The sequence below is a fragment of the Rhineura floridana genome, chromosome 9 (genome assembly GCF_030035675.1).
Source record: "Rhineura floridana isolate rRhiFlo1 chromosome 9, rRhiFlo1.hap2, whole genome shotgun sequence".
Lineage (NCBI taxonomy): Eukaryota > Metazoa > Chordata > Lepidosauria > Squamata > Rhineuridae > Rhineura > Rhineura floridana.
In genome coordinates this window covers 112020013-112035145 of record NC_084488.1, presented here as the reverse complement: position 1 = coordinate 112035145, position 15133 = coordinate 112020013, and the positions used below count along the sequence as shown (strand labels likewise).

Here is a 15133-nt window from a genome sequence, read left to right as displayed (position 1 = left end):
GCACTGGCATTCTGCCAGCTCTTGAAGACGCACCTGTTTAGACAAGCATTCTCCTGATCTCCTGACTTGAACCGCTTGTTTTAAATTGTTTTAATTGCTGTTTACTAGTTACACTGTGTTAAATGAGCTTGCTTGTTGTACATGTTAATTATGGATGTTTATTTTAGTATTTTGATGAAACTGTTTTATTGTACGTTTAATGATGTGTGGCTATTTGTTTCTTTGTTCACATCCCGCCCTTCCTCCCAGCAGGAGCCCAGGGCGGCAAACAAAAGCACTAAAAAATTTAAATCATAAAACAAACTTTAAAACACATTAAAACAAAACATCTTTAAAAAAAATTCTTTAAAAAAAGCTTTCAAAACACCCTCTAAGATTAAAAACATTTTTAAAAAGAAGGTTTAAGAACATATTAAAAAGCAATTCCAACACAGACACAGATTTTATGATTGGTTTTATACTTTTAAACCACTTAGAATCTGTTTTGACAAGCTAGCAGTATATAAAATGCCACTGCTGCTGCAATAGGATGGTGCCCTCTGCTTCAAAGGAGGCAGTGGTGCCTCCACTCCTAACCCCCCCCCCCAAACCCAGAAATGCCCTGGACTCCCTAATCTGTGATTCTTATTGGCTGGTTACTAATACACCTCCCATAGCATCTGGCTGGCCACTGTGAGAACAGGATGCTGGGCTAGATGGACCATTGGCCTCATCCAGCAGGCATCTTCTTATGTTCTTAATGTTCTTTTCCTGGGAAGGTAATTGAGAGGGTCATGGTAGAGCAGCTGCAGGCATTCTTGGATGAAACTGATTCCTAGACCTATTTCCGTTTGGGTTGAGACCAGGCTTTGGGACTGAATTGGCCTTGGTCACCTTGAAGGATGACCTTTTTTGGTAGAGGGAACAGGGGAGTGTGACACTGTTGTTTGTTCTGCCATGGCTTTTTGATACCATTGACTGTGGTACCCTCCAGAACTGGCTCTTCAGAATGGGTGTCAAGGGGCACTGTCTAATGATGGTTCCTGTCCTACCTGCAGAGTCTATTCAAGAGAGTATTGTTGGGGAAATACCCTTTGGCTCCTTGGCATCTGTGTTACAGGGTGCTATGGGGTTCTAGTTTGTTCCCAATACTATTTAACATCTATACAGAGCCCCAGGGGGTGGTCATCAGGGGCTGTGGAGCAAAGTATCATGAGTATGGCTGACACACAGCTCCAGTCTCTAGTATCTGAATCAGTCTGTGCAAGCTGTGGACCAGTGTCTGGGCGCAGTGGGGAGGTAGAGGAGGACCAATAAGCTGAGTTTAAACCCTGTCACGATGGAGGTTTATGGGTGGGAGTTAAGTCAGTTACCTGTTCTGGATGGGGTTATGCTTCTTCTGTGCATCTGAGGGATGCTCCTGGATCCATCTTTTGAGGCACAGGTGAGCTCAGTGACTAGGAATGCCTTCTGCAAGCTTCAGCTGGTAAGACATGTTGTTATGTGCCTCCAAGTTGACTATGACTTATGGCGACCCTATGAATCAGTGACCTCCAAGAGCATCTGTCATGAACCACCCTGTTCAGATCTTGTAAGTGCAGGTCTGTGGCTTCCTTTATGGAATCAATCCATCTCTTGTTTGGCCTTCCTCTTTTTCTACTCCCTTCTGTTTTTCCCAGCATTATGGTCTTTTCTAATGAATCATGTCTTCTCATTATGTGTCCAAAGTATGATAACCTCAGTTTCATTATTTTAGCTTCTAGTGATAGTTCTGGTTTAATTTGTTCTAGCACCCAATTATTTGTCTTTTTCACAGTCCATGGTATCCGCAAAGCTCTCCTCCAACACCACATTTCAAATGAGCTGATTTTTCTCTTATCCACTTTTTTCACTGTCCAACTTTCACATCCATACATAGAGATTGGAAATACCATGGTCTGAATGATCCTGACTTTAGTGTAAGACATATACAGCTGTTTGTGGACCGAGATAGCTTAACCACTGTGATCCTGGCACTGGTAACCTCAGCACTGGATTGCTACATTGCACTCGTAAGTGGGTCGTCCCTTGGACTTAACCCAAAAGCCGCAGCTGGTACAGAGTGAGGTAGCTAGGTTATTGCCTGGGGTATCCCATCGACAGCATATCACACGTCTGTCACGGTGCAGTTTAAGGTTTTGCTTTTATTGATTTATATTAAAAGTATTAAGATAGTGTGTACTCACATAAAATATCAAGGTGGTGCACAACATAACATGCAATAAAACAATACAAAAATAATAGAAATGACTATCTTAAAAAAAAATGAAGCAAGTGAATAGGCTTGTCGGGCATTTAAAGCCCTAAACAACTCGGGAACTGGTTACCTAAGGGACTGCGTCACTCCATATACTCTGGCCTGGCAAGTGCACTCATCAGATGAGAGACTGCTACATGACCCAAAGGTCTGCTTAGTTTGTACTAGAAACTGTGCTTTGCATTTGTATTGGCGGTCCAGGAATAACTGGGCTCCTACCGGGAGAAAGGGTGAGATATAAATCTAATGAATAAATAAATAACTGTACTATTATTTTGGAGTGAAAAAAGGTATAAAACACCATTGCCACCAGATGGCGCTCATCCCCTACATTGCACATACACTTTACTGTCATGGGTCTTTAACCAGACAGAATTCACTGAGACTATGAAAGGAATGACAATGATTTATTAGCAGTTTCCAAAATAATTAAAGCCAATCCAGTGGCTATGGAGGGATGTGCTTCTGCTGAAGAAAGCAGCAGCTGAGTATGTGTGATATTCTCGGGGCTCTGCATGCTCAGTTTTACATAGTACAGAATGTGATACTGGCCACAGAATTCAGCCCGTTCTCCAGATTTCACTTCTACTCATGCAAGTTTCTAGCCCTCAGGGCATCAGAGAGAGCCTTACTAATGTGTGGGCAATGCCAAATGATCACATTCTGTAAGCCTACCTGTATGTGTGTGAGAGAGATTCCTAGGGATCAGAGGGCAAGCTACCATGCCCTGCATATCTCTTTATCCTGCATGTCAGGCAGGAATAAATGAAATTATGTAGAAAACGCAAATATATACGTAAATATAAGATCCTCCGTGGCGCAGAGTGGTAAGTGGTGGTAATGCAGCCAAAGCTCTGCTTACGGCTGGAGTTCGATTCCAACGGAAGGAGGAAGTCTAATCTCTGGTAAAAGGGGTCGAGGTCCACTCAGCCTTCCATCCATCCGTGGTCGGTAAAATGAGTACCCGGCATATGCTGGGGGGTAAAGAAAGGCCGGGGAAGGAACTGGCAATCCCACCCCATATATACAGTCTGCCTAGTAAACGTCACAAGACGTCAGCCTAAGAGTCGGAAACAACTCGCACTACAAGTGCGGGGACACCTTCACCTTCAATTAAGTTTTCATAAGCTAAACAGGTTCTAGAATAATTGGCAGGTTGAACATATGAGCCTAAAACAAATTTGTGTGTGTGAGCTCTAATGATCCTGCTTTAAATCTGTGTGGTATTAGAATGTCAGCCTCGGATCAGGGGGACCGGTGTTCAAATCCTCATTCAGCCCTGAAATTCACTGGGTAGCCTTGGGCCAATCACTCTCCACCTAACCTACCTTGCAGAATTGTTGTAAGGATAAAATGGTGGCAGAGAGAACCACGCATGTTGTCCTAATTTCCTTGGAGGACAGGATAAAAAATATAATTAATAACAACATTTATCCCAGTCTGCATCTGTATTGGAACTATCTGTTTTTATATATGGAATTGTTTTTAATTGTTTTCTATATGGAACTGTTTTCACACTCTTGTTTTATGGCTGTAACTGATTTTTATAATTGTTTTATAATTGTATATTTTATTGTTGTAACCCACCGGTTGTGTGTGTGTGTGTATATGTACACACACACACATACACACAGTTATTTGAGAGTAAGCATCTGGAGGAAGGCAATGGTAAACCACCTCTGAATACCGCTTACCATGAAAATCGTATTCATAGGGTTGCCGTAAGTCGGAATCAACTTGAAGGCAGTCCATTCAGTGCGTCTTACTACTGAGTAAACCTGCCTAGGATTCAACAGCAGTTGGTGCAGTGTCTCAGGCAGGTCAGTGTTGCTCACCTGCCTCCCAAATGCTGAGTGTCACTGCCGGTTTTTGAGGGGGGGAGGGGGGAAGCACAGGGAGAGCAGTGCAGGTGCAGTGGCAACAGTGTCGGATGGGCTCCCCGCTCCCTCTCAGGAACCACCAGCAATGCTCAACATTTGGGAGGTAGGTGAGCAATGCTGCTGTCCTGCCTGTGGCACCCTGCTGAACGTCACTGCTAGGATTAGGAATTCAAATTTGAGGTAGCCATGGGGAAAATTGAAGAGTGGTTTCTATTCCAGATTAGTTAATCCAGAAGACTTGTGCCTCTGGCTCCACCCATCATCACCCACCACCAGCATGTGGTCTCTGAAAAATTACCTCTGAGTGTCGGGATGCAGGATTGGGGCCCTGATGTTTCAGAAGATGAAGAGAGGGAGGGGGTCATTTGGCCAGAGCAGTGTGAAGAAGACGCAGAGGAGGGGGAGGGAATCTCAGAGATAGAACTGTCTGGCAGCAAAGACCTTGAATGTCCAACAGACACATATCCTTCCCAGGAGTTTCCCATGCCCCTCCCCCTTCGAACTTAGAGCAGTTGGAGAAGGAGGGAGGGCAAGGGGGAATCCAGCCTCCTCCTGATCCAGGGAAAAGCAAAGAGAAGCAGCCTGATGGTTTAGGCCTTGCCCCCCCCGCTTTCCCCCATACCTGAATCAGAGTCCTCAGAAGGGGAGGGGGCAGTAGCACCTCCTTCACCACGTACAAGGAGACAGCAAAAGAGACAACAAAAGAAGGGGGAGAGGAGGGGAGTGGATGAGAGCACTTTGAGGCGGAGTGAGAGAATTCGCGCTCCATTGCCCCCTTCTTAAGGGACAGGGGGAATAGGGTTCCTTGTTCTGTCAACTCTCTTTCAAGTCGCAGGTTATGTTTTGTAGTGAAACTTCATGAGAAGGCGTAGTCTTTGTCTGGATATTACTTTAATAAAAACTGATTTACTTTCACCAACTGGTCTGGTTCCTGAGTCCCAACCTGGATACGACACTGAGGAAAAGTGGCAGAAAAAAGTTTGGCTATCCCTGCTTTGTGCCTGCAGCCATATCACCCTGAACACGCCCGATCTCGTCTGATCTCGGAAGCTAAGCAGGGTCAGGTCTGGTTAGTACTTGGATGGGAGACCACCTGAGAATACTGGATGCCATAGGCTTAGAGGAAAGCAATGGTAAACCACCTCTGAATACCTCTTGCCATGAAAACCCTATGAATATAGCCGAAAAAGATTCATAGGGTTGCCATAAGTCGTAATTGACTTGAAGGCATATAACAACGACCCCTGCTATGTACCTTGTTGTCCTTTCCTAGCCAAAACACCACATTCTATGCACAATCATCGGGCCTGGGGAAACTCCCAATATTTTCAGAAGTACAAACAATATGTAGAGCGGGAAAAACCATAATGGGGGGGAACCCCAAAATTGCTTTAATAGGACTGAGCCTGCTCACTGGCTACAGAATGCTGAGTGCCAGGTGAGGATGGAAAACTGGGAAAGGGAATGGAATGGACTACCCTGGAAAAGGGGCTGGCTGGCTGGCTAGCTGGAATCCTGTACCCAAGCACTCCACAATGCAACAGGTTGTTGCAGTTTCTTCCTGTGTAACTAATTAACCAACTGAAACATCCCAGCCATAATTTCCAGAATTTGTTACTCAAACCTCAGCTGCAGTTCACCTGGATCTTGCTTGCTGAGTCCTATGCCAACATTTCTCATTAGTGTGTGAAAAGTCATAATTTTTAAGTTGAATCCATCTGTCACTCAGGAAAGTGAACAGATGACATTGTCAGCAAATAGAGGCTGTTACCTGCAGTGGTCCGATGCTCCAGCTGGCTTATGGCATATTTGAGCTGAATGTGTACGGCAACAAGTAAACCTGATGATAGCTATTCTAGTGACATTTAAATCTGAGCTCAATAGAGTCCAAGTGGAACTGTTAGTAAAACCCATTCGTGTTTGTTAATCGCATATTGTGTTATTCTGTTCACAATCTCTTACTTGCTTTTGTGGGTCTGGGTGCCCCATGCACACATATCACTGATTACCTGCAGCTAAATTTTAAATGTTTTTAATATTAAATTTTAAACTGTTGTCAGTGCTGCCTATTAATAGCTAGCAGGTACCACCAACTCTGTACCCCAAAAGGGCCAATCCCTGACATTAACTTACTTGGTTGCTTCGCAAAATATTCAGCTTCATACTTTGGTGCCAGATCACAGAACGGTTTTGCTACTTCTGAACACCATCATTATGGTGATGCTTTTGCGTGACACACAAAGCAATAACTTTATAAAATTAATTATCAACCGTGGGGAAATCTATACTTCAGCGCTTCAGCAAGAGACCAGTCAACAGACCGCCTCAAACTGCTTGGCTTACAATGCTTCATCTAGTGCTCAGTTCTCAGCCAGTTCAGGCTTCCTGTACTGCATTTCCTCCCAGGAGATCAGAAGTACATTTCCCCCTGCAAGATTATTTTGTTGGTGACCCTTTACTAAAAACAAGAAGAAAATGTTTCGGAGAGCCTTCAAAGCCAGTACCTTCGCTGGATGCTCCCAGAAGACCAACCACCAAGAGCACACAGCTGGGGGTGTGTCTCTATCCTGTGGCCAATGAAAAAAGAAGGGCTGTAGCCCAAAGGGAGAGCACATGCTTTGCATGCAGAAGGTCCCTGTTGCAATCCGTAGCATCTTTAAGCAGAGCTGGCACAGACCCATCTGAAACTCTGGAGAGCTGCCACCAGTCAGTGTAGAGCAGTGGTCCCAAAACTTTTTTTCCCCACGGACCACTTGAAACCCGCTGGGGGTCACTTAATGGTTTTTCTGCCTGTTGTAGCCATTGTAATGGGCTGTGCTAGGAGCTGCATGATTTTAAATTGTACAGACATGGTGTAGATGACCTGAATGAAGCTTGCAGATCACTGCTGGTCCATGGACCACAGCTGGGGACCCCCTGGTGTGGACAATATTGAGCTGGATGGTCTGACTGTGTATAAGCTAGCTTTCTATGTTCCTAGGATTCTACATGTTCTCGTGGTGGGAAAAAAGACTGATCTCTCTCTCTCTCTCTCTCTCTCTCTCTCACACACACACACACACACACACCCCTACCTATCCATCAATGAACTGAAGATCTCCGTTATCTCGTCTTTATATCCTTCCCTGCTTCTTCCCAAAGGAGCCCAGAGTGGCAAACAGCAAGCAATAAAAACATATTAGAAACAACCCCAATACAGACGCAGGTCTCTACTTAAAAGGCTTGTTGGAAGAGGAAGGTCTTCAGTAGGCACCAAAGAGACAAGCCTGCCTAATATTTAAGAGGAGGGAATTCTATCTTTGAGTTTGCAGCAGAGCTTGGAATAGTTACTTTTTTTGAACTACAACTCCCATCAGCCCCAGCCAGCATAGCCACTGGATTGGGTTGATGGGAGTTGTAGTTCAAAAAAGTAACTTTTCCAAGCTCTGGTTGTAACCCACCCTGGGACCTGCTGGTGAAGGGCAGGTAATAAATTTGATGATGATTATTATTCTTATTGTTACGAGTCCCGACGCTTTTCAAATATACTGAGCCAGAGGTGATGTGCATCTTCCAGCTCTCGCATTTGATTCAGGGTGTCTCATTCACACCCATGAATGCTATCCTCATTGAGTGAACATGGTTGTGAGAAAAACCAATGGCAAATTATCTGAAAAATATCATGAAGGGGAGGCTATGCAGAAAAGATGCATAACAAACACAATAGGTTATGGAGGGGAAAAACATGCATCCGCCTGCTGTTCGTAATACAGAACAGAAACGGAGGCCACATCTGCACTATACCTTTAAAGCAGTATTGCATCAGTTTAAACAGTCATGGCTACCCCCAAAGAATCCTGGGAAATGTAGTTTGTGAAGGTGCTGAGAGTTGTTAGCTGCTTTTCCCCTCAAACAGCTATAATTCCTAGAGTGGTTTAATTATCATTCCCTCTTCCCAGGGAACTCCAGGAATTGTAGCTGTGTGCGGGGAATAGGGGGTCTATTAACAACTCTCAGCGTGCTTCGCAAACTACCCTTCCCAGGATTCTCTGGGTGAAGCCATGACTGTTTAGAGTGGTGGGACACTGCTTTAAATGTATAGCGCAAATGGGCCTAACTCACAGTGACTGAGAGCTGTTCCTCGTATGGCAAGCCAGGAGAACCAATACACAATATCAGACCATTCTCTGTAAGCAGTCACCACATGGGAACATGGGAAGTTGCCTTACACCAGGTGAGACTATTTGACCATCTATTTTGTCTACTCCATGGTAGCCGACAGGATGCCCTCCAGAAGTTGTTAGTCTACAACTCCCACCATTCCTGATGTCTGGGGCGGATAGGACATAAGTATCCAAGGTTATCTGGAGGCCTTCATGTTGGTTACTCTGACTGGCAGCAACCCTTCAAGGTCTCAGGCAGGTGTCTTTCCCCGTCGTTCTGGTTCCTGAACTCCTCCCCCCCATCCCTCTTTTTCAAACTGGAGACACCAAGGCTTGAGTCAGAGATCTGCATGCAAAGCCTGTGCTCTCCCACTGAGCTACCCCGTTAACGCTATATGTGGATGAGATGCTCGCCTTGCCTGTTAAAGTACACGTGGGACGCTAGCAAGTGCAGTGAGCAGCAGCCAAAGAGGTAGGGGGGCAGAGTACCGAAGAAACAGACCCTTTGATGGACTGTGTGGACAGTCTTGATAAGGAGCAAAGAGAGAGCCCCTCCATGCCTAGAGATATCCCAGCGGCCCAGATGAAATCATAGAAACATGAAACTGCTTTATACCAAGTCAGACAATACCTTAGTATTGTCGGCGCTGACTAGCAGCAGCTCTCCTGGGTTTCAGACAGGAGTCTTTCCTGGCCCCTGCCAGTGGTGATGTGGAGATTGAACCTGGGACTTTCTGCATGTAACGTGTGTGCTATACCACTGAGCTATGGCCCTTCCCAAAGAGAGTGAGTTCCTGGGATTTGAACCTCTACTGTAACACCACCTATACAGAGCATTAGCAGGAGCTAGTGACCAGGTACAAACTGAAATCACATCAAAGAGCAGCCGATTGCAATCTAATGCTTGGTGCTGCTGATCTGATCCCTTTTTTTGAAGTTGCTCCATAAGAGCCTGGGAATGGGTGCGACTTTCCCCAGGGAAAATGAGAAGGGCACATGGCTGTAGCCATGGGTAGGTATGGAGGCTCTGACGTGACCTGTTAGAAGGGGAGGTGACCTGTCTGTGGTTCCGAGTATAAGGTTTTGCTCTCTAGAGATGTAGGTTTTCCTCCCCCATGTTTGTCAAATGTTTAGCAGTCTCTAAATTAATGTCTGTCCAAGCTACATCACATTTGGGGCTTCGAATCTATTAATACTGCTTTTAAAAAAGACCGAATCAGATTACAACAGCTAAGGTCACGCATCGTCTCTGAAGCTAAAACTGCACACACTTGTTCCAAGCTATCCATCAAAAGAGGGAAATTTTGCATAGCAGGTGCAGGATGTCTTTTTATTTTTAATGGGGCAAAAAGGAAATTAATGCAAACAGGCCTTACCCTGCTTAGATTATTTCCTGCATGTGTCTATAGCTTTCAAAATTATTTTAAATATATATTATTCCTCCAGGCAACCTGTTTATTCAGCACCCATCTTGATTTGCTTGCACAAAGCTTACACTTTGTGGTTAGATTATATCTGGTCTTTATTGAGCATTTGTTCCAATTATTTACAAGGCATTTATACAGCAATGAGCATTCATCCTGATTTGCTTGCATGGTGTTTCCATTCATTCATCCTACATTTTTAAGCGCCTTTTCCCATCACTCTTAACTGCAAAAAGTCTATTGTTGTTTTTCTTAGTGGATTTGTTGTGCTAGGGTGACAGAACACTTTGACTTGAATTGTGCAAACTTGCATATGCACTTGAATCCCCTTGCAAAATAGTCTGGAGACACCCTCCCATCAATACAAATCATTGCATTCTAACTGAATGTATGAGCAGGAAAACATGCTATTGAGAAGTATCAGGATCAAAGAGTAATGGATTAAAAACAGTCCAAAAAACAACATGCAGAAAGCGTTCTTCGATAAATGGGACATCTTTTTGCTTTCCTTCCCTAACTTGCCCTGCAGCATCCTAGATTCTAGAATACTGATCAAGCAGATTAGATTGCTTGTTTGTTTTCCTAAGCATTGTTAAAAATGCAGAAAACTGCCTTGGACCAAGTTAGACTGTCCATCTGTGCAGAATTGTATTCATTCATTCATTATTTTAGCCCTATTCAGGCATTCTAATCCCTCATGATGATGAGCAAGTGAGGATGAGCACACTAGCTGGGAACTGGGCATGGAGTTGGAGGCTGCAGGGGCACCAGATGGGAAACAAGGTCAGTGTCAGGGCTCAGAGCTGACTGCTGAACATAGGGACACCATTGCCCCTGAGGCAGTTGGGCAGGAGCCCCCAGAGGAACCCCCTAGACCACCAGGGCCTACACAGCCAGAGCCCAGACTCTCAAGAGCACCTGCCCCTGAGCTGAAAAAAACAAGACACCTCCCACTACACATCACTGGACTGGCGGCGCAGGCAACGTACAAAGAGGGAGGCTCTGGAATGGAGGAGGACTGCCTGTCTTCAGGCCACAGAGTTGGCCCCTTTAAGGCCCTGCAGTGCTCCATGAGGGGTTGGAGCCTGGAGTAGTCTGGCTTCAAAGGCCTCAGTCTGCTCTCCCAACATACGTTGGAGCAAGTTGCTCGCTTGGAGCTATTCGTAGGCCAGCAACCTTTGACTTGCCTCTAGCCTCGCAGCTTTCTCTGTGGGAACTGGGATCGGACTAGAACATGACATGCTGACACTGTCCCCCGTTGCCCTCCATGAGTTGAAGGGATACCTTCATTAGAGACCCTTTTCTACTCACGTAGGTTCCTTGCATTATTTAGAACCCTCATCTTCCAGGGTTTTTACACTGTGAGCAGGGGGATCCCCACTGCAGATTCTTGCCTCCACCTTGGCAATAGGAGGTGGACCTATCGTGATTCTCTCCCACTGTTGTAATTGTGTGTGGGGTTTGGAACACCATCTATTCTGACTGGCAGCATCTCTCCAGGATCTTTTCCATTACCTGCTACCTGCTATTTTTAAATAAGGGGATGGGAACCTCAGGCCCAAGGGCCAAATACGGCCCTCCAGGCCTTTTGGTCCAGCCCTTGGAACTCTCCCTAAGCTACATCCCCCCAGACCATGCCCCTCACTGGCCATGCTCCCCACCCTCCTCCCGTTTTAAACAATGCCTCTGCCATAATGTCTCTTGATTGCCTGCACGGAGAAATGTAGATGTGGAAGCCTCTGACGTTTGCGTGGTTGGCCTGCAGTTTTCTATACCAAGGTAACAGTCGCATCTGTTGCCTTGCCGACCACTGGCAGCAGCCTCTGGAAGGCTGCCTATTAGTGAATGTGGCCCTTGGGCTGGAGAAAGGCTCCCTTTCTCTGTTTTAAATGGAGATGCCAAGGACTGAAGCTGGGACCTTCTGCATGCAAAGCACGTGTTCAGTCGCAAAGGTCTGCTCGGTCCCCCCCTCCTCTATCGATCTCCAGCATCACCTGACAACTACAGAGCTAGTAGCTCCAATACAGCCACCTGGCCTGTACCACGGGTAGTTCCAAAGTGCAGCAGGAAGCGAATCATCAGGCCCATCTGGTGCCAGGCTCCCATTTTGGAGCGAGGCGGGAAAGTAGCTGGGTTGCCAGAGTCACGTGAAATTAACGTGCCTTTTGGCTTCTAATGTGCATGTTGTTTGTTTTTTAGAAAATGTCAATTGCAGCAGCTTAGGGAGGGGGGCTGATAATTGGGATTGCAGCAAGCAAGAGGAATGATTTAACCCTTCTGTTCCCTGGGGAAAAGCCCTCTTCTGAAGTTTTGTAAGGAAATTTGCCATTGGCACCAATAAGGGATTTCTCACCCAAAGCAAGCACTAGATGAGGGATTTTCCTCAGGACCACAGCAAGTGAGGAAAGGGTTACATCCCCCCTCCCAGTGCTGGCTGGTGGCTCCATGTCAGTGAGGCAGTGGAATCCGCTCCGGGTTTTAGCCCAAACTTTCAAAGTTCGGACTAAAACCCAGTGCAGATTCCATTGCCCCACTGACATGGTGCCATCATCTGCTGCTGCTCCCTCGGTGTCTGCTCTGTTCCCACTCATTTTCAGCTCCCCCATCTAGCTGATACAATCTGCATTTTTTTAAAAAATCCTTCATGTTAGATGCAAAGATGGGTGCCAGGGAAGACCTCTACCGGCCCCTGTGTGCTTGCAGGCGCCGTGTCAACAACTCCTGATTTAACATCACATCGTACGCAGTTTGGCTCTAAGACCCTTTGTGCTTTTCACTGCTGCTCATGATGGCCCTGGAATGGTGGTGGCCTGCATCACCCCATCTTGCTCCAGCCTAGCCACTTATGCACCACCAAAAAAGAGGAGAATGCATCACCGAAAGCAACAAAGGACACGGACACAGATTGGCATAATATTTCCATATGCTAATTCACACATTTAGAGGTGCACATTTGGAAATAATGACTATAGTTCCGGTGTGTGAAGGCCAGTGATTTCTAACAAATAAATTTGACCGACTGACAATAATTCCAGCTGAAACACAACACATCTCACCATTGTGGGAAGATTGTGGCCTGACCTGCATACCTGCCTCAGTTTGCTGTCCAGGTGCTGTCAATGGGCAGCTTCAAAGCACTTAAAACATTTTTGTTTAGGCAAGCCTATCCAGGAATGCTAACATGTGTTTTAGTATCTTCTTACTTATTGTTTTTAATTGCCTTTTGCATGTTTTAATATCTATTTTGAACTGTCTTTTCTCAATAATTTTAATGGTGTTTGTTTTTGGTAAACCGCTTAGAGGCTTTATTACAATCAAGCAGTATATAAATTTTGTGAAATAAATAAACTGGACCTAGACTGGGCAGCCCTTCCGATAGAGGACGGTCCTCCAAAAAGTAGGACACTTGACTGTCCTACTCTTACCTAATGGCTGACAGCATCAAGTCCTAAAATGGTTGGTGCTTCCTCTTTGTGGGTCAGAATGAGGCACTAAAGCCATCGCTGAAAAGTTAAGAGGATGGCATTTTAAGAGAGCCCTGTCCATGTGTCATACATTCCATACTCCAAATTCATAAAGGACACACTATCCACCCTTGAGCACGCTGTCCCGACATATATATCACACGAGGGCTTCATTTTCCTGCCTGCAAACAATTGGAATTAATGCCCCACAACAGCTGCTTGTTGCCCATTTTAAGTGCACTGTACACAAGGTTAAGCATGAACCTTCATTCAGAATGTTCATTCAGATTCTACAAGGGAAAAAGCTCTTGTCTATAACCAAATAATGCTCGTTCTTTTTCTTCTCAAGATTATAAAAATCAGAATGCACTTTTTTTTGCCTTGAAAATCCCACCTGTTCTCATTTTTATGCTAGGAAAACACTTGTAATTGTTTTTTAAAAAACAATTAATTCATTAATATTTATCCTGCTCTTCAGCCAAAAGGCTCCCAGAATGCCTTCCAAATCACTCCAAACAAACCAGACAGCCCCTGTCCTCAGGCATACAATCTTTAAAAAAGGCATAGTACAAAAGGAAAATGGACGGGGAAGGAGGAGGAAATAAACTCAGATACAAGATCTTACAAATTCTTACAAATGATAAGCTAGGGTGAAAGAGTTGAAGGACAAGAGGCATCAAAAGTTGTTTGTCTTTCAGCTTTGCCAGTGGAGTGGTCCCTGCTCCCTTTCTCTTCCCTCTTCTGCTGCACCCTGATGTAATGGGTTGTGCAAGGTGAAAATTGATGGTGAGAGTTGGGAGAATGGGTACAATGCGAGGTGTCTAGAGGGAGGACCTGCATTTTGCACAGAAACACATTCTTCATTGCAATAGGGTCCCCAAGTCCAGTGCCTTAATTTCCCCCCAGTGGAGCCTCCCCTTCTATAGGAGAAACAGGTTATGTGGATAGTGTCATTATATAGTTCAGTCACTGAGTAGCCCTGGACTAGGTTGGAGGCAGGAGTTTCCTAGGGCTGTTCAGTTCTTGTTTAAAAGAGACAGTAAAGTTCTGGTCTAGCTTCCTGACTAGTGTGCTCTCTGAGGTTTACAGAATGGGGATGCAGATTTTCTGCACATCAGTTTATCGAGCTGTGTGCCAGCGATGGGAGGGGCCAGAGCCAAAAGGGGGTGGAGTTTACAGTATTGCATGGCACACTGTCCCTCCTTCTCTCTTCCCCTGCCCTCTCTGTTTGAGCTCAACCAATGTCAGTGTATATTTGGAAAGGGTCGTTTTTGCATCCAACTTTGATGGGGTTATACACAGCTTGCAGATCTCAACAGTGAACAGCTTTTTCTTTTGAAGATTCCGGTGCCAAAATATTTAAGTTAAAAAATACTGAGTAAGGGAAACTTCACAGATTAATTAATGGCTGGTAGTAATGCAGGGACAGACAAACAGGAAAATGATTGGCTTTGACCAGCACTTCCTAAAGTGCTGAACAAAGCCTTTTTGTCAGACTAGAAGTTCTGGCTCATTCAAAGTTATGGCTTACCTGTCTGACATTTAAAAAATAAATAAATATGTGTTGATCTTATGTGTTGATCTTACATTGTTTGCTGCTGATCGTTTATTGATCTAGGTAGTCCAAGAGAGCTGTAATCCAAGTTGTCAGGGCTGGCTCCAGCTGCTTGCAAACATTAAAGTAATGTTGCACATAGGCCCTACAAGTGAGTCCTGCAACAAAATGTTGCAGCGTCTCCTCTCTCCTGTTGGAGGCTTCTGACAATATTTCAGCCTTGGCCAACCTGGTGCCCTCCTGATGTCTTAGACTACAATTCCCAGCTGGCTGGGGCTGAGGGGAATTGTAGTGTAAAACATCAGAAGAGCACCAGTTTGGCCAAACTGAATATATTATATTTTTCTTATTTACTGAGAGATACAGAACTTGTCAGCAGGAGGTGTACTCTTG

The 15133-nt window shown here is 45.1% G+C and overlaps 1 pseudogene; it reads left to right on the top strand.

Annotated features, from left to right (window-relative positions):
- The first annotated feature begins 5154 nt into the window (after positions 1–5154).
- On the top strand, positions 5155–5273 carry LOC133364734 (5S ribosomal RNA; annotated as a pseudogene).
- Positions 5274–15133: the final 9860 nt, after the last annotated feature.